General features: G+C 58.5%; 1 protein-coding gene across 1 annotated transcript in view; it reads right to left on the bottom strand.

Annotated features, from left to right (window-relative positions):
* Positions 1-15,899, bottom strand: part of LOC120389101 (schlafen-like protein 1) — a 44,440-nt gene extending 28,541 nt beyond the window's left edge. The window contains 1 exon segment of the mRNA XM_039511341.1: positions 15,590-15,899. The gene's annotated coding sequence lies outside the window, so the exon portion shown is untranslated.
* Positions 15,900-18,113: the final 2,214 nt, after the last annotated feature.

Genomic DNA, 18,113 nt, shown 5'->3' on the forward strand with positions numbered 1-18,113 from the left:
GTTGATATGGAGGGAGAGCTCCTGGGGTGACCAGAGACCCTGGGTGTGTTGGTCTCCTACGTGAGCCCCCCAGCCGAGCGCCGAGGCGTCCGTCGTCAGGGTGATTGATGGGCGAGGCGGGCGGAACGGAACTCCCTCGCAGACCGTTTCTGAGTCCAGCCACCAGGTGAGACTCTGGAGAGCGGGCTCTGCCACCGTCACTACCATGTCTAGGGGATCGCGATGAGGGCGGTACACCGACGCCAGCCACATTTGGAACGGGCAAAGTCGGAGCCTGGCGTGCGCAGTCACGAATGTGGACGCTGCCATGTGACCGAGGAGGCGGAGGCAGGATCGCACCGTTGTTGTCGGAAAAGCCTGCAGTGCCCGAATGAGGGAGGCCAACGTCTCGTGCCGAGTGCGAGGTAGGCACGCTCTGGCCAGATTGGAGTCTAGGACCGCTCCTATGAACTCCACTCTTTGCGCTGGAACTAGGAGGGACTTCTCGGTGTTGACAAGGAGGCCGAGAGACCGGAACAGATGTAGAATCTCGGTTACTTGATTCGCCACCAGTGCTTGGGAGCGGCCCCGAATCAGCCAGTCGTCGAGATATGGGTAGACGTGGATGCGGCGACGGCGGAGGGCTGCGGCGACGACCGCCATGCACTTGGTGAATACCCTCGGCGCGGTGGAGAGGCCGAAGGGGAGCACTGCGAACTGGTAATGAGCTCCGTTGACCAGGAAGCGCAGGAAGCGTCTGTGGGGGGGGTAGATTGCCACATGAAAGTAGGCATCCCTCATGTCGAGGGCAGCAAACCAGTCTCCAGGATCCAGGGAAGGGATAATGGACCCCAAGGTCACCATCCGAAACTTGAGCTTGCACAGGTATCTGTTGAGCTCGCGGAGGTCTAAGATGGGACGAAGGCCTCCTTTCGCCTTGGGGATGAGGAAGTATCTGGAATAGAATCCCCTGCCTCGCCTGCTGGGAGGCACCTCCTCGATGGCACCCACGCTCAACAGAGACTGGACCTCCTGCAAGAGGACTTGCTCGTGAGAGGGGTCCCTGAGGAGGGACAGGGAGGGTGGGTGGGAGGGAGGGGGCGAAATGAACTGTAGGCGGTAGCCGTACTGGACCGTGCTGAGGACCCAGCTGTCTGATGTTACAGATGACCACGCCTGAAGGAAGCGGGAAAGGCGATCGGAAAACAGAAGGGGTGGATCCTGATTGGAGAGAGGTGAGCGGCCCTCGGGCGTCCCGTCAAAAGGCCGACTTTGGGCCCTGAGGGGCCTTGGACGATCCCTGGCTTTGGTTCCGCCGTCCGCCCGATGGTCTGCGGCGGAAGGGGGCCGAGCGCCTATTGTTAGGCGGGCGAGGTCTATTGTATTGGAAGGGGCGATAAGGTTGCTGTCGGAAAGGACGCCTTTGGGTGGCCGGCGTGTGCATCCCTAATGTGCGGATCGCCACTCTGCCGTCCTTCAGGGTTTGAATGCGGGTATCAGTCTTTTCTGAAAATAGACCCTGCGTCTCGAAAGGAAGGTCCTGGAGCGTGTACTGGACTTCCGGCGGCAGAGTAGAGGACTGGAGCCATGCAATGCGTCGCATGGTTACCCCTGACGCTATGGTCCTGGCCCCCGAGTCCGCTGCGTCTACCGCTGCCTTAATTAAGGTACGGGAAGCCAGCTTTCCTTCCTCCAGCAGTGCCGAGAACTCCCGGCGGGAATCCTGCGGGGTAAGCTCTGCGAATTTGGCTAGGCAGCCCAAGATGTTGAATGTATATCTGGAGAGCAAAGCCATTTGGTTGGCGATATGAAGTTGTAGGCCGCCCGCTGAGTAAATTTTGCGGCCTAACAGGTCCATGCGCTTGGACTCCCTCGCTTTTGGCGCTGCAGCGGGCTGGCCGTGTCGCTCCCGGTCATTGACAGATTGGACAACTAGAGAGTCCGGAGCCGGGTGAACATACAGGTATTCGTAGCCCTCGGGGACCGAGTACTTTCTCTCGACTCCGCGCGCTGTAGGCGGGACGGAGGAGGGGGACTGCCAGATAGCGGCATTGTTTTTCTGTATTGTTCGAATGAAGGGGAGCGCTACCCTGACGGGGGCGTCCTCCCCCACCATGTCCGTGATGGGGTCCTCGACCTCCTGGACTTCTTCCACGGGTAAGTTGATGGCCTTAGCTACCCTTCTAAGAAGGTCCTGGTGAGTCTTGAGGTCAATCGGCGGGGGCTCCGACGGTGCTGCCCCTGCCACCGCCTCATCGGGGGAGGAGGATGAGGAAGGACCCGGTAGCACCTCCTCCGGTGCCTGCACCGTGTCTGCGGGAACCGCCATGCCCAAGTGCGCCGTGATCGGGCGGGCCGAGGAGTGGGGACGGAGGTGGCCTGCTTACAGTGGCTACCGGTACCGACCGCACCGAGCCTGGTTGACGCGGCGGAGGGGGCCCCTGTTCATGTTCGCCCAAGGGACCCAGAATCCCCATTGCTGCGGTCCATGTTCTGGCGGAGGACCCCGCCCGAAGTCAACTGCGCTGCCCCCAGGAGGCGGCGGAGGGCTCTCTTGATGGCCAGGAGGAGCCGAAGTGGTGGCCGGGCGGGCATCCGGTGCCGGTAAAGGCCCCCGCGGTGCCGGGCGGACGGTGCCGGTCGCCGCGTGCCGAGCTCGACCGGCGGCGCCGAGCTCGACCTTCGCCCCGGGAGCTCGACCGCGCCCCGGGAGCTCGACCGGGCGGCGTCGGGATCGTGGAACGACGGTGCCGGAGCTCGACCGATGGTGCCGGATGCAGATCTGGACCGTGTGGCGGCGCCTGAGCGACCACGCGAGTCTCGACGCCTCGTGGTGCCTGGAGCCGACCTGTTACGGTGCCGCGATCGGCGACCGACTTGGAACGTCGCTGGAGTGCGACCGTACCGCGACTGGGAGCGGTACCGACTGCGACCGCGAGAGACGGGAACGCCGTGGCGTGGATCGCCGTGCCCGGTGTTGCGGAGAGCGGTGCCGTGAGCGAGAACGGGACCGCGACCTGGCGGCGGTGCTGCGATCGGCTCGGGCGCCCGGGGACGGGGGTCGCATTGGAAGTGGCTTCCCAATAGACTTGAGAGTCCGCACCGGTAGCACCGGCCGCTGAGCGCTTGCATCAGCGGTAAGTTCGATTAAATGTCTTGCCGTCGCGAACGCTTCGGGCGTGGACGGCAGCCTCAGCTCGCCGGTGGGCACCGGGAGCTGGGCGTGTCGGACTCGACGGCCTTGGCGGCGCCGAGTCGACGACACGGTGCACGCTTTTGTGCACAGCCTCAGCCTGCACCGTTACAGTCGGAGGCGGCTGGGCTAACGGCCCTTTTGCTTGTCCGAGACCGTCTTCGCACTGCGCTTCTTTCCCGGTGAGACGGAGCGGTGCCGGGTCTTCGGTGCCGGGTGCCGAGCTGCCTCCTCGGCACCGGGGCGGCTGGGTGCGGTCGGCGCGCCGCTAGTCAAGGCAGTCTTTGGCGCCGCCGGTGCTGGTGCCGGAGGTTGGAGGGCCGACTCCATGAGGAGTTGCTTCAATCGCGAGTCCCGCTCCTTCCTCGTGCGAGGCTTAAAAGCGACGCAAATGGGGCACTTGTCCGACCGGTGAGCCTCTCCGAGACAGCGGAGGCAGGCGTCGTGCGGGTCACTCACCGGCATAGACCGCTGGCAAGCCGCGCAGGGCTTGAAACCCGCCGGTCCGGGCATAAGCCCGCACCGGGGCGGAAGAAGAGGGCTAACCCCTCTAACTCCCTAATGAATTATACCACTAACTATAGAACTATTAAGAAACTTTAACAACTATGATAACTATATACACTAACTAAGGGAGAACGCTAAGCTGTGGAGGACAGGAGAGCACTCCACTGTTCCTACTAGCCGTCACGGGCGGAAAGAAGGAACTGAGGAGCGGACGGGCCGGCTGGGGTATATATACGCCGCCATGGCGGCGCCACTCCAGGGGGCGCCAGCCGGCCCGCCGGAGTTGCTAGGCTAAAAATGTTCCGAAGAGCCGTGCACGCGCGGCGCGCACACCTACATGGAATGGATAGGAGCAATCACTCGAAGAAGAACTGTTGTTCTTTGAGATGTGTTGCTCATGTCCATTCCATGACCTGCCCTCCTGTCGCTCTGTCGGAGGACAGGAACATGCGCCAGAAGGCAGCCGAAGACACCTGAGCCCTAGTCGATTAAGCCTTCACCATCGGAGGAGGCACAGCCTGTGCTAGCTCATAAGTTCAGATGCAAGTGGTGATCCAATTCGAAATCCTCTCAGGGGACACCAGAAGGCCCTTCATCCTGTCAGCTGTCGTGATAAAGAGCCGGGTTGATCTGCAGAAGGGCTTGGTGTGCTCCAGGTACAACGCCAGGGTGTGCCGGACATCCAGAGCGTGCAGCCGCCTCTCCTCATTGGTAGAGTGCGGCTTTGGACAGAACACCGGGAGGAAGATATCCTGGTTGACAGGGAAATGCGACACCATCTCAGGTAGGAAAGCCAGATGGGGCTGCAGCTGGATCTTGTCCTTGTAGAATACGGAGGCTCCGAAGTGAGGGCTTTGCTCTCAGATACACGCCTTGCTGAGGTAGTCGCTACAAGGAATGCAACCTTCCACGACAGATGGGAAAGGGAACAAGAAGCCATGGGCTCAAAGAGGGAACCCGTGAGCCTGGAGAGTACAAGGTTGAGGTCCCAGTGGGGAACCGGATCCCAGATCGGCAGAAAAAGACGTTCAAGGCCCTTCAGGAACCTGATTGACATCTCATGCAAGAATACCACTTTACCCTGGACATGAGGATAGAAGGCCGATATGGCTGCCAAGTGCACCTGGATTGAAGAGAAGGCAAGGCCCTGGTGCTTTAAGTGAAGCAGATAATTCAGGGCGGACTACACAGACGACTGGGTAGGGGAGATGTTGCAGTCAGACACACAGCAGGAAAAAAAACGCTTCCACTTTGCCAGGTAAGTCGCTCTGGTGGAGAGCTTTCTGCTTTCCAAGAGAACCTGCTGTACCTGACTGGAGCAGGCCTGTTCCTCCGGATTCAGCCATGCAGCATCCAAGCTGTGAGGTGGAGAGAGGTGAGGTTTGGGTTCAGGAGCTGTTATTCTGCGAGAGTAGGTCCAGGTGGCTGGGCTGTAGCCACAGGGCTGCCACAGTGAGGTCCATGAGCATGCCAAACCAAAGCTGGCAAGGCCACACCAGGGTGATCATGACGACTCGTGCCTTGCCCCTCTTGGTTTTTGAGAGGACTTTGCTGATAAGTGGATTTGGCGGGAAGGGATACATCAGGTCTCCCAGCCATGACAGGAGAAAAGCATCGGAAAGGGAGCCTCTGCCAAGGCCCTGGAGAGAGCAGAACTGGTGACACTTTCTGTTCAGTCTGATGGCAAACAGGTCCACGGATGGCCCTGAGCTCCCCTGCGTTTATATATAATGCGAGCTCCTCTCAAGACCATAACCCTTGAATCTGCAGCGTACTGAGCCGTGCTCACCAACTGAGGTCAGACGCATCCAAAATCAGGGAGACCGTGGGTTGCAGGCTCGCGAACGGCACTCCTTCCAACACTAACCTGGGGTCAGACCACTACTGCAGAGAGGTAAGTACCCTTGGAGAGGTTGTGATGACTTTGTCAAGGTGATGTCTGGCCAGGGAGCAGACTGACACCATCCACATCTGAAGGGGACGCAGCCTGAGTCTCGCATGGCAGACAACATATGTGCATGCTGCCATGTGACCCAATAGTCTGAGCTAGACCCAGGCCATGGTGAGTGGATGTGCGTTGTGACAAAGTTCGCTTATTGGCGGATTTGCTCACCTCAGAGATCTTCCCCTCTGGTGGAACCTACAGTCCGGGTCAACTCCTCCTGTGTCTGATCAGGAGCTGGGAGGTTTGGGGGGAACCCAGGCCCGCCCTCTACTCCGGGTTCCAGCCCAGGGCCCTGTGGATTGCAGCTGTCTATAGTGCCTCATGTAACAGCTGCATGACAGCTACACCTCCCTGGGCTACTTCCCCATGGCCTCCTCCAAACACCTTCTTTATCCTCACCACAGGACCTTCCTCCTGGTGTCTGATAACACTTGTGCTCCTCAGTCCTCCAGCAGCAGTACAGCCTCTCACTCTCAGCTCCTTGCGCCTCTTGCTCCCAGTTCCTCACACGCCCACCACAAACTGAAGTGAGCTCCTTTTTAAACCCAGGTGCCCTGATTAGCCTGCCTTAATTGACTCTAGCAGCTTCTTGATTGGCTGCAGGTGTTCTAATCAGCCTGTCTGCCTTAATTGTTTCCAGAAAGCTCCTGATTCTTCTGGAAACTTCCCTGTTACCTTACCCAGGGAAAGGGGACCTACTTTACCTGGGGCTAATATATCTGCCTTCTATCACTCTCCTGTAGCCATCTGGCCTGACTCTGTCACAGTGGTGATGCTGGCAATCAGCTCTGACATTGCCCTGAACCTGGCCTCTGGCAGGAATGCTCTGGCTCTGGTAGAGTGGAGCACTGCTCCGATAAACTCTATCCCTTGGACCGGGATTAACGTTGATTTTTGTTCATTTATCAGCAGGCCCAGGGCTCGACAAGTGCCTTGCAGCATCTCAACGCTGCGCTGGACCTGGACCGTGAAGCAGCCCTGGATGAGCCAGTCATCGAGATATGGGTAAATCTGGATACCCTGATGCCTGAGGTAGGCCATCACCACCAACATGCATTTTGTAAACACCCTTGGCACAGTTGCTAGGCCAAAAGGGAGCACTGCAAATTGGTAATGGGCGTGTTGGAGACAGTTGACATGCCCGCAGTGAACCGTACCGGCAATTGGTGACGGGGCTCCCGGGACCAGCGTGTCTCGACTCTCCGGAGCAGTGCTGTGAGCTGGGAGACAGGCTCGGGCGCTCGCAACACCAGGGCTCTGGGGACTGGTGCTGCACCTCTGCAGGTCTGTGCTAGCCCACCGCCTTGAGCCCGAGGAACACTGCCTGGAGTCCGGGGACAGACCCCGGGAACTCTGGCAGGCAAGCCGACCTGCGTCTGGTGGCACTGCCCAGGTAAGCGTGACGGGGCACCCCCTGCGGCGAGGAGCAGTGCTGCACTGATGGGGACCGCTGAAAGGGTCCCAAGGCAAGTTTACCCCTCGGGGCACCTCAGTGGCTGGCATGGGAGGCACCGTAAGGGACAGAATGTCCTTTGCAGGCTGAAAAGCCTCGAGCGTGGACAGCACCACCAGGTGCTGAGTGCCTCTGCCGCTCCGAAGTTAGAGCCTGACCTCCATCCAGAGGGGAAGAGCTGTCCCTCATGGATCTTTGCTCTCCTACCCTTTACGGGGTATAAGAGAACGTCCCCTCCCAGCTTCTCTTTGCTTTTTGGCAGGTACCAGGGATGGGGATTGGTGCCGGCGGCACACTCTGCACCCAGGTCGCAGGGCTGGGAGTAAAGTCCGATCTGGTTGGCTCTGAGGCCAGTGTAAAGGCCGACTCCATAAGGAGCACTCGGAGATGAATGTCCTGCTCCTTTTTGGTCCGCAATCAGAAGCTCTTGCAAATGTGATACTTGTGGCTAATGTGAGTTTCCCCTAAGCACTTCAAACAGCTTCTCTGGGGATCACTGACTGGCACAGGTTTCTTGCAACACGGTTTGAAGCCCGGGTGTTTGCTCATGTCTTGCTCATGTCCATTCCATTGTAGGTGTGTGTGCTCGCCACATACACTGGTGCTGGAAGTTTTTCCCTCAGTGGTATCTGTAGGGGATCGGCTCTGGCGCTCTCTGGAGTGGCCCCCGTATGGCGCGGCATAAGGGGCACCACTGGCTCCCCCCACTCTCAGTTCCTTCTTGCCAGAAACTCCGACAGTGGGGAAGGAGGGCGGGTTGTGGAATGGACATGAGCAACACATCTCGAAGGACACCAGTTATGAAACTGTTTGTTTTTTTCTTCGAGTGCTTCCTCATGTCCATTCCATTGTAGGTGACGCCCAAGCAGTGCCACCGGAGGTGGGTAGGAGTTCACAGACATGTCGATTGCAACACATTTCTGCCAAACCCAGTGCCATCTCTGGCCTGCTGGGTAATGGCATAATGCTTCGTGAACGTGTGTACTGATGACCACGTGGCAGCCTTGCAGATGTCTTGGATGGGGACATGCGCTAGGAAGGCCGCTGTGCCCTGCTTGAGTGGGCCTTTAGTATAGGTGGTGGCTCAGTCCATGCCAACTCATAACAGGTCCGGATGCACAATGTGATCCAATTAGAGATCCTCTGTGAGGACACCGGTAGGCCTTTCATCCTGCCCGCGGTCGCGATAGAGGAAGGCCTTGGAGCGCTCCAGGTGGAAGGCCAGAGCGCACTGGACATACCGTATTTTCCGGCGTATAAGGTGACTGGGCATATAAGACGACCCCCTAATTTTCCAGTTAAAACATAGGTTTTGGCCTATACTCGCCGTATAAGACTACCCCCCCTTCCGAGGCAACACCATTTAATAACATCAGATTTGATTTAAATAATTTTAATTAAAATGGTTTTGACTTACCGGTACTTACCGGGAGTCAGAGGGCTCTGGGCTGCCCGCTGCGGCGGGGAGCACAGAGCCTTTTAAATCCCAGCCGCGGCCGGGAATCAGAGGGCTCTGGGCTGCCCGCTGCGGCTGGGATTTAAAAGGCTCTGGGCGCCCCGCCACAGCGGGCAGCTCAGAGCCTTCTGATTCCCGGCCGCGGCTGGGATTTAAAGGGCTCAGAACTCCCCACGGCTGCCAGCAGCCCAGAGCCCTTTGAATCCCACTCCCCCCCCCATACCTAGGGATGCAGGGCCAGCTCCACCGAACTGCAAAATCAAAACAGAACGTCCCTGTGCTGATACTGTATGTACCGTGCTGAGCCAATCACGGCAAGCGGTGTCATCTATTAATGCATACAAAGCCTGCTCGGATTGGCTGAGTCAGAGAGGCGGGCTATTACATCCTTTGCCAATCCGAGCAGGGTTTGTATGAATTAATAGATGACACCGCTTGCCGGGATTGGCTCAGCGCGGTACATACAGTATCAGCACAGGGACGTTCTGTATGTAGCCGAAGCTACAGTATGTTTATACCTGGCGTATAAGACGACCCCCAATTTTTGGGGGTTGTTTTTTAGTATAAAAAGTCATCTTATACGCCAGAAAATACGGTGTATATATATATATATGGAGATATTCCTATCTCATAGAGCTGGAAGGGACCCTGAAAGGTCATAGAGTCCAGCCCCCTGGCTTCACTAGCAGGACCAAGTACTGATTTTTGCCCCAGGTCCCTAAGTGGCCCCCTCAAGGATTGAACTCACAACCCTGGGTTTAGCAGGCCAATGCTCAAACCACTGAGCTGGTGTGCAGCCGCCTCTCTAATGCAGTCGAGTGTGGTTTTGGACAGAGAACTAGGAGAACGATATCCTGGTTAATGTGGAAGTGAGACACCACCTCAGGCCGGAACACCGGGTGGGGTCGCAGCTGGACCTTGTCCTTGTAGAAAACTGTGTACGGGGGCTCTGAGGTGAGGGCTTTAATCTCGGAGACTTGCCTCGCCGAGGTAATGTCTACAAGAAAAGCTGCCTTCCTAGAGATGTGACAAGGGGCAGGAGGCCAGAGGCTCAAAGGGAGGCCCCATGAGCCTCGAGAGGACAAGCTTGAGGTCCCATTGCGGAATCGGTTCCTGGACTGGTGGGAAGAGCTGCCCTAGTCCTTCCAGGAACTGGACAGACAGGTCATGTGAGAACACCGATTTGCACTGGACCTGCTGGTGGAAAGCAGATATGGCTGCTAAGTGCACCTTGATGGAGGAAAGCGCGAGGCCTTGCAGCTTAAGGTGGAGCAGGTAATCGAGCACGGACTGCACAGGCAACCATGTTGGGGAGATGCCACGCTCCTCCACCCAGCAGGAAAACTGCTTCCACTTTGCCAGGTAAGTCGCTCTGGTGGAGGGCTTTCTGCTTTCCAAGAGGCCCTGCTGTACCTGGCTGGAGCAGGCCCTTTCCTCTGGGTTCTGCCTCTCAGCACCAAGCCATGAGGTGGAGGGAAGGAAGGTTCGGGTGCAGGAGCCGTGGTCTTGTGAAAGGAGATTCGGACGGCTGGGCAGTGGCCATGGGGGAGCCATGGCCAGGTCCATGCTGGCACTTTCTGTTCTGTCTGGTAGCAAACAGGTCCACCCGGGGAGCCCCCCACCTCCGGAAGAGCACCTGCACAGCCTCCGGTGGAGGGACCCACTTGTAGGGACAAAAGAAGGACCTGCTGAGGTGATCCGCAGGTGCATTCTGGAGACCGGGGAGGTGTAATGCCTCCAGGTGAATGTCGTGCTGGGTGCAAAAGTCCCACAATTGGAGTGCTTCCCGACAGAGGGCGGACAAGTGAGCCCCCCGCCCGTTGAGGTAAAACATCAAGGCTATGTTGTCCGTGAGTACCTGCACACTTCAGCCGGAAAGGTGCGGCAGGAAGACTCCGCAGGCTAGGCGGACCTGCCCTCAGCTCCCTGACATTTATGTGCAATGTCAGCTCCTCTGGGGACCACTTCCCTTGCGTTCGCAACATGCTGAGATGAGCTTCCCCAGCCAAGGTCAGAGGCATCCGATATCAGAGATACTGAGGGTCGAGGACTCTCGAACAGAACTCCTTCCGGGAACATCCTCAGATCTGTCCACCACTGCAGGGAGGTAAGTACCTTCGGTGCAATTATGACAACCTTGTTCAGATGATCTCTGGACAGGGTGTAAACTGTGGACAGTCACCGCTGGAGGGGCTGCAGCCTGAGCCTTGCATGGTGGACATGGTGGCCGCCATGTGGCCCAACAACCTGAGGCAGATCCAGGCCATGGTTATGCCAAGATGCTGGCAATGAGACTCGCCATTGTCTCAAATCTGTCCTGCGGCAGAAATGCTCTGGCAAGGGTGGAGTCGAGAACTGCTCCAATGAATTCTATCCTTTGTACTGGGACTAACGTTGATTTTCCCTCGTTTATCAACAGGCTCAGGGCACGGCCCGTGAGCTGCAGCACTGAGATGTCTGGCTGGACTTGAGACATGGAGTGGCCCTTGATAAGCCAGTCGCTGAGGTGCGGGTAAACCTGGATGTCTCGCTGCCTGAGGGAGGCTGCCACCACTGCCATGCATTTGGTAAACACCCTCGGGGCTGTAGCCTGGCTGAACCGTAGTGGGTGGGACCCGCCTTGAAGCGCAGGACTCGCCTGTGTCCTGGGCATATCGACACAGGGAAGTATGTGTCTTTCAGCTTTCCAGGGCGGGAATGATGGAGACCAGGGAGACCATGAGGAACTTCAACTTCTTGAGATACTTGTTGAGGTCTTGCAGGTCCAGAAGGGTCTCAGACCCCCTTTGGCTTTGGGGATCAGAAAGTACTGGGAGTAGAATCCCTTGCCCCTGTACTCCTGAGGGACTTTCTCCACAGCCCCCACTTGCAGAAGGCTCTGAACCTCCCGGGCGAGCAGCTGCTCGTGAGAAGGGTCCCTGAAGAGGGACGGGGAAGGGAGGTGGAAATAAACTGGAGGGTATAACCCTGCACCACTGTGTGGAGGACCCAATAATCCGAAGTTATAGAGGCCCATGCAGGGAGGAAAGGGGACAGGCAGTTGGAGAAGCGTGGGGAAGCAGGATCCGGGGAACAGGCTGGTAGGTCGCCCTCGGGCGCACCCTCAAAATGCCCGCTTACCACCCTGTTGGTGTCAGGTGGAGCTCAGCTGGGCAGAGGGCGCTGGCGTCTGTAGCCTCTGCCCTTTTTACAGGCAGGCTCCGACCTGGGGTTGCTGCGGTTTAAACTGCTTTCTGGCCAGGCCTGAGGTGCAGAGGCCCAGGGTCCTCAGCATCACCCAGGAGTCCTTTAGCCCATGTAGCTTTAGGTCTGTTTGTTCTGCAGACAGAGCTTGGCCATCGAACGGGAGATCCTGTATCGACTCTTGGACCTCCATCGACAGACCCGACGAGTGAAGCCAGGATGCCCTCCTCATTGAGATGGCTGAGGCCATTGTTCTGGCCACAGAGACCACCACGTCTGAGGCCGCCTGGATCTTTGAGGATCACGTGGAACTCCTTCTTGGGTCCTCAGGCAGCGAATCCTCAAACTTGGCCATGGACAGCCACCTGCTGAAATCATAGCGGCCAAGCAGGGCCTAGTGATTGGCCACTCGCAGCTGGAAGCTCTGGGAAGAATACATTTTCCTTCCAAATAAATAGAGTCTCTTCGAGTCTTTATTCTTGGGGGTCACTGCTGGTTGGCCCTGCCTTTCCCGTTCATTAACGGCTCAGACCACCAGGGTGCTTGGGGCAGGGTGTGTAGAAAGGTATTCATATCCTTTAGCAGGCACATAGTACTTTTGCTCAACTCTTTTGGAGATGGGGGGCAGCAATGAGGGAGTCTGCCATAGGGACTTGGTGATCTTTGCCACCCCCTTGTGTAAGGGCAACGCCACCTGGGCTGGGGCTGCCAAGCTGAGGACATTGAATAGGGAGTCTGCGGGTTCCTTCAGCTCCTCAGCATGAAGCCCCAAGTTTGAGGTGACCCTTCTTAGAAGCTCCTGTGGGCCTTAGCACCACCCTGCGGGACTGGAAGAGATGAGGGGGCCCCGTAATGGCCTCGTCAGGTGAGAATAAGGAAGCGAGCACCGGAGGCCCTGCTGTCTCCAAAGGCTGCTCAGCTGGTTCCTCCGTGGGAGCCAGGTGGAGCTGAGGGGTCTTCTTCCCGGAATCCTCCACGTCAGAGAACAGGTGGGAGACAGAGCCTGGTGGCTTGTCCTAGGCCCCTGAGGCTGACCTGAGCTCTTGCGTGGCCCTGGGGCCACGATGCAACAGGTGGTGCTGCCGGTAGCGTAGGTACTCCCGGTGCAGGGCCCTGGCCCGCTGGTATGGACTCCTGCTTGGTACCGGAGTTTGAAGAAGAGGGACTGTGTCTGGGAAACCAGGATGGTGCTGACTGCTTGTCCCAGTCGTGACCATGTTGATCCTGGCGCTGTGACGGGGATCTCTCTGAGGGTGATGAGTCCCTGTGCTGAGCTCCCGGAGATTGATGGCATTTGGCAGATCTGTGATGGCGGGCTGGTGATCGTCACCTCACGCTTCTCAAGCGGTGCTGGAGCGAGTCGACCAGCGAGATGAGGAGCGTCGCCCCAGTGGCGACCCATACTGGTAGTGAGGCTCCCGGGACCATTGCCTTGTGTCCCTGGAACAGTACCACATGCTACGGGAGCGGCTAGGCCAGTCCCGATATCGGGGCTGCAGGGACAGGTGCACCTCCATGGCCCTGCACCAAGTCACCGACGATCTGCCTCTCGAGCCTGAAGAGCGGTGCCCTGAATCCAGAGACTGGTGGGGGCTCCGACAGGCCTGCCTCCCCATGACCAAGGTCTAGCAGCTCAGCGTGGGTGAGTGCTGGCAGGACACTTCCTGAGGTGGGGAGCGGTGCCAGACAGACAGAGATTGTGGTGCCTGGCCCCAGCCTGCTCCGCTCTGCTCCCGCAGCTCCCAGGCTTGGGGGAAGGGAGGGAACCGCCTCCCAGCACTCACCACCAGCGGAGCGGAGCGGGCTGGGGCCGGGTTGCTCCACTTCCCAGTGCAGGGCGGACCCGACGCCAACCCCTGCTGCAGTCCTCTGGGACGCATCGCTCAGGAGACGGGGTTTGTGGGGGAAGGGGCAGAGTCGGAGTGGGGTGGAGCAGGAGTGGGAAGAGGCGTGGTGGGGTGGGGGCTGAGGGGAAAGGTCGGGCAGGGGCAGAAGCAGCTTTCCTGGGCCCTGCTGTGAGCAGCCCAGGAGGAGCCGGCTCAGTCGTCCGGGGAATCGGGCTGGCCACTGGAGCTGGCTGCAGCATGCAGCTGCGTAGGGCACCAGGAAATTTGGGACAATTTTGTGCCCCAAATTTCCTGGTGTCCTATGCAGCTGCATAGTTTGCGTATGGGTAGGGATGGCCCTGCGCACACATGGGGACAGCTGGAAAGGTCCCAGGGTGGGTTTGCCCTAAGAACGGGGCACTGCCGTGGCCGGTGTGGGAAACGCCAGTAACACTAAGATGTCCTGCACAGCCTGCAGGGCCTTGGGTGTCAATGGCATGTCCAGGTGCCGGAGGACCGTGTCACTGTCAGGGGTGGCAGGAGCGCCTCGGGATGGGCTAAGCCACTCGACCTGAGTCTGGGCCCAACTACCACACAGAAGTGAGGAGCTGCCTTCTTGGGTCCTTGCTCCCCTCTGGCCCTCTCCTTCCCTTTATGGGATGTCAGAGATCATCCCTTCCCGCCCTTTCTTTGCCTCCTGGCTGGCGCCAGGAGGAGGATTGGCGTCGGCCCAAGGACGGCACTGGCAGAGCCCTCCGTACCAACACAGCGGTACTGCGAGCAGAGTGAGACTGGGACGGCCCGGTGCTAGCGCTGATTCCATCAGGAGCACCTGGAGACGTATGTCTCGCCTCCTTCGTTGTCCAAGGTATGAACCCTTTACAGATCCGACATTTGTCTCTGCTTTGGATCTCGCCCAGGCACCTCAGACAGCTACTATGAGGATCGCTGATGGGCATCGTTTTTTTACCACGATTGCAGGGTTTGAAGCCTGGGGATCGGGGCTTGCCCCATCCCTAGGCTGAGTCCTGTCCAGGACTAATGAACTAACTAAGGGAAACTAATAACACTTTAATGATTTACAGGGAAGGTTCATATCAACGGATTGAGACAGAGGAGGCTTGCTGAAGCAAGATGATGTTCCAGCACCGTCACTGGCGGTGAGAAGGAACTGAGGGTGGGGGGAGCTGGCACCCTTTATACCGTGCCATATGGGCCCCACTCCAGAGGGCGCCAGAGCCAGTCCCCTACGGATACTGCTGCGGAGGGAAAAACTTCCAGCACTGGTGCATGTGGGGAGCACACACCTACTATGGAATGGACACGAGCAAGCACTTGAAGAACTAAGGCCTTCTGCTCAAACGTCGCATGGCTTGTGCACAGGCTGGATAAAAATGTGTTGGACACAAACCAGCTACAAATTAATGTGCGGATGTTGTTGCACTTTGAGCTATTGGGAGAGCAGACAGAAGGCGACGCTGGTCACTGGGAAATAACCTCCCGTGGCAAATCCTGCACTAGTACAGCCACTAAACACGGCGAGGCCTGTGCTACTCACGGGGTTGGGGCCGGTAGCACTATGGGAGAGGGGTGAGCAGGGCAGCCCCCGCCCCCCACTTCTACCTATCCAGCTTCCTCCCCTTCCTGTACAGGGCTAGCTAGAGCGGAAGTGCATTTATATTGATCTCACTGTGGCCAGACTGGGGGCTGACTGGTCAAAAATCACAGCCCCAGCAAAGCACAACTGGTGCATAGACAGGGCCAGCCACCACCCTTGGAAAGAGAATCACTTTCAAAGACTGTGCTTCTGGTCGCCCCTGAAGATTGAGTCCCACTCCCACCAGCCCAGCGCTCAGTCCAGTGGGCTGATCCCAAGTTATAACCAGAATGATAGCTGGGGCCCCAGGCAAAGCACACGAGAGCACAATCCTGAGGCTTGAATCTTTGCCCCAGAGTAGTCTCCATGGTCTGGGGGCTTGGGGGAAGCTCCTGCCCCTTCCTAGTTCCCAGGGATCTCAGAAAAGCAAGAAGTCAGGAGCTGGGTTACCATCAAAGGGCTGGTGGTCACATCAGTCAGCACAGAAAGACTCCAGCGCTGGTCACCCTTCCAAAACTCCTGGCGTCTCAACCCAGGAACAAGCCAACCCAGGGCTTTCCTTGCCCTGCCTGTTTCTGCTGTGAGCGAGGAGATGGCTTTAAACCAGGTGTCTGGATTGTGAGGTCATTGAGCATCATCAGTGAGGTGCCTGATGTAAGGTGAGATGTCACTGTGCAGGGAACTGCATGCCAGCAGGAATGGGGCAGACTAATGCTCCATGCACCTGGCAGAAATGGCCCAAAAGGATTGTTGCCGGCCTCAGTGGTTAGCCAATGTTCAGGGCGTTCCTGGATTGGAGGAGAAATGGATAATGGAGTCAGAACAGACGTAGTTTAGTTTCCCTGAACATAGGAGGAACAAACAGCAGCAGGCAGTTTCCTGTTCAGAAATCCAAGCCTGCTTTCCAGCTAGTCCTGTGCCCAAAAGAAACTCTCTCTCATGGCTTCCTCCTAGGGCCACACTCCTACTGCTTCCCTTGCTTTCCCCTCTGGCCTTCTGGTCCTGGCTGCTTCTCACACATCCAGACACGCACAGCCCTGCCAACCAGTGCCCCAATATCTGCATTTGCAGTTGGTCCCAGGAGCCCTCTCATTCTACCTGGATTAGTTCTTGCTCATGCCTTCTATTGCTTCTATTGCTTCAACACCTTTTAAACCAGGGCCATTGAACTGCTCCCCAAGGACGCCGGAATGAAGTGTGGCTATCATGGCCCCCAGTGTCTGCGAGGTCACTGACTGCCTGGAGCTCAAACAGACAGGAACACCCTCCATCGCAGCAGCGGGTCCATTAGCCCATGCTGGGTATGTGGAGAGACAGTGGATCTCAGCTGTGAGTAGGGCGCTGCCACAATTTGTACAGTGGGGCTGAGAGTCATTGAACCAAACTGTCAACCCTGGATAGGATAGAAACCGCTTCACGTCGGGGTGCTACAGCAGCCCTATTTCCAGCACCTGTGGCTGTGAACGTGGGCAGGGCTCCCATCTCCGAAGGCCATGGGGTGCAGCGAAGCCAGAGCCACACCCCGCACGCCAGAGATTTTTCAAAGACCTGGTTCACTGCCCAAATAACCAGTCACCCCCGCCCCGGAGCAGGGTGAGTACAGGAGGAGCGGCTGCAGCAAATCACCTAGACTAGAGCCATACGAGAACTGGCACCGAGGTGGGCAGGAGGCAGATCCAGAGAGGAAGGGAGGGGGGAGATGGAGGGCTGAGGGGACGAGGATGGCTGCAGGGGGTGCTGGGGAGATACGAGGAGGGGGCAGGAATGGGTGCAGGGGGTGAAGAGAGGGGAGGGGGGAGATGGAGGGCCGAGGGGACGAGGATGGATGCAGGGGGTGCTGGGGAGATACGAGGAGGGGGCAGGACTGGGTGCCGGTGGTGCAGAGCAGGGTGGGAGGGGAGGAGGAGATGGAGGGCGGAGGGGACGAGGATGGATGCAGGGGGTGCTGGGGAGATATGAGGAGGGGGCAGGAATGGGTGCAGCGGGTGAAGAGAGAGCAGGGGAGGGGGGAGATGGAGGGCCAAGGGGACGAGGATGGCTGCAGGGGTGCTGGGGAGATATGAGGAGGGGGCAGGAATGGGTGCAGGAGGTGAAGAGCGAGGAGGGGAGGGGAGGAGGAGATGGAGGGCTGAGGGGACAAGGATGGCTGCAGGGGTGCTGGGGAGATACGAGGAGGGGCAGGAATGGGTGCAGGAGGTGAAGAGCGAGGAGGGGAGGAGGAGGAGATGGAGGGCTGAGGGGACGAGGATGGATGCAGGGGTGCTGGGAAGATATGAGGAGGGGCAGGAATGGGTGCAGGGGTGAAGAGCGAGGAGGAGGGGGAGATGGAGGGCCGAGGGGACGAGGATGGCTGCTGGGGTGCTGGGGAGATATGTGGAGGGGGCAGGAATGGGTGCAGGTGGTGAAGAGTGAGGAGGGGGAGATGGAGGGCCTAGGGGACGAGGATGGCTGCAGGGGTGCTGGGCAGATCTGAGGCGGGGGCAGGAATGGGTGCAGGGGGTGAAGAGCGGGAGGAGGGGAGGGGAGATGGAGGGCTGAGGGGACGAGATGGCTGCAGGGGTGCTGGGGAGATACGAGGAGGGGCAGGAATGGGTGCAGGGGTGAAGAGAGGAGGGGAGGGGAGATGGAGGGCTGAGGGGACGAGGATGGTTGCAGGGGTGCTGGGGAGATACGAGAAGGGGCAGGAATGGGTGCAGGGGTGAAGAGTGGGGAGGAGGGGAGATGCAGGGGATGGTGTGGGGTTCACGGGGAGGGCTGACGATAGGGACAGGGCGGAGGCAGGGGTGATAGGCGAGGGGCAAGGAGGAACGGGTGCATGCAGGGATCTGGAGTGGGATGAGGAGGCGGATGCGGGGGTGACATGGGGATGCCGGACAAGGGTGGACATGGGGTGAGGTGGGATGCGTGGGTGAGGTGGGGTGCCAGGGCAGATGAGGGTGCCGGGCAAGGGGATGCGAGGTGCCAGGGGAGGGGA

The sequence above is a fragment of the Mauremys reevesii genome, linkage group 23, assembly GCF_016161935.1.
Source record: "Mauremys reevesii isolate NIE-2019 linkage group 23, ASM1616193v1, whole genome shotgun sequence".
Taxonomy (NCBI): domain Eukaryota; kingdom Metazoa; phylum Chordata; order Testudines; family Geoemydidae; genus Mauremys; species Mauremys reevesii.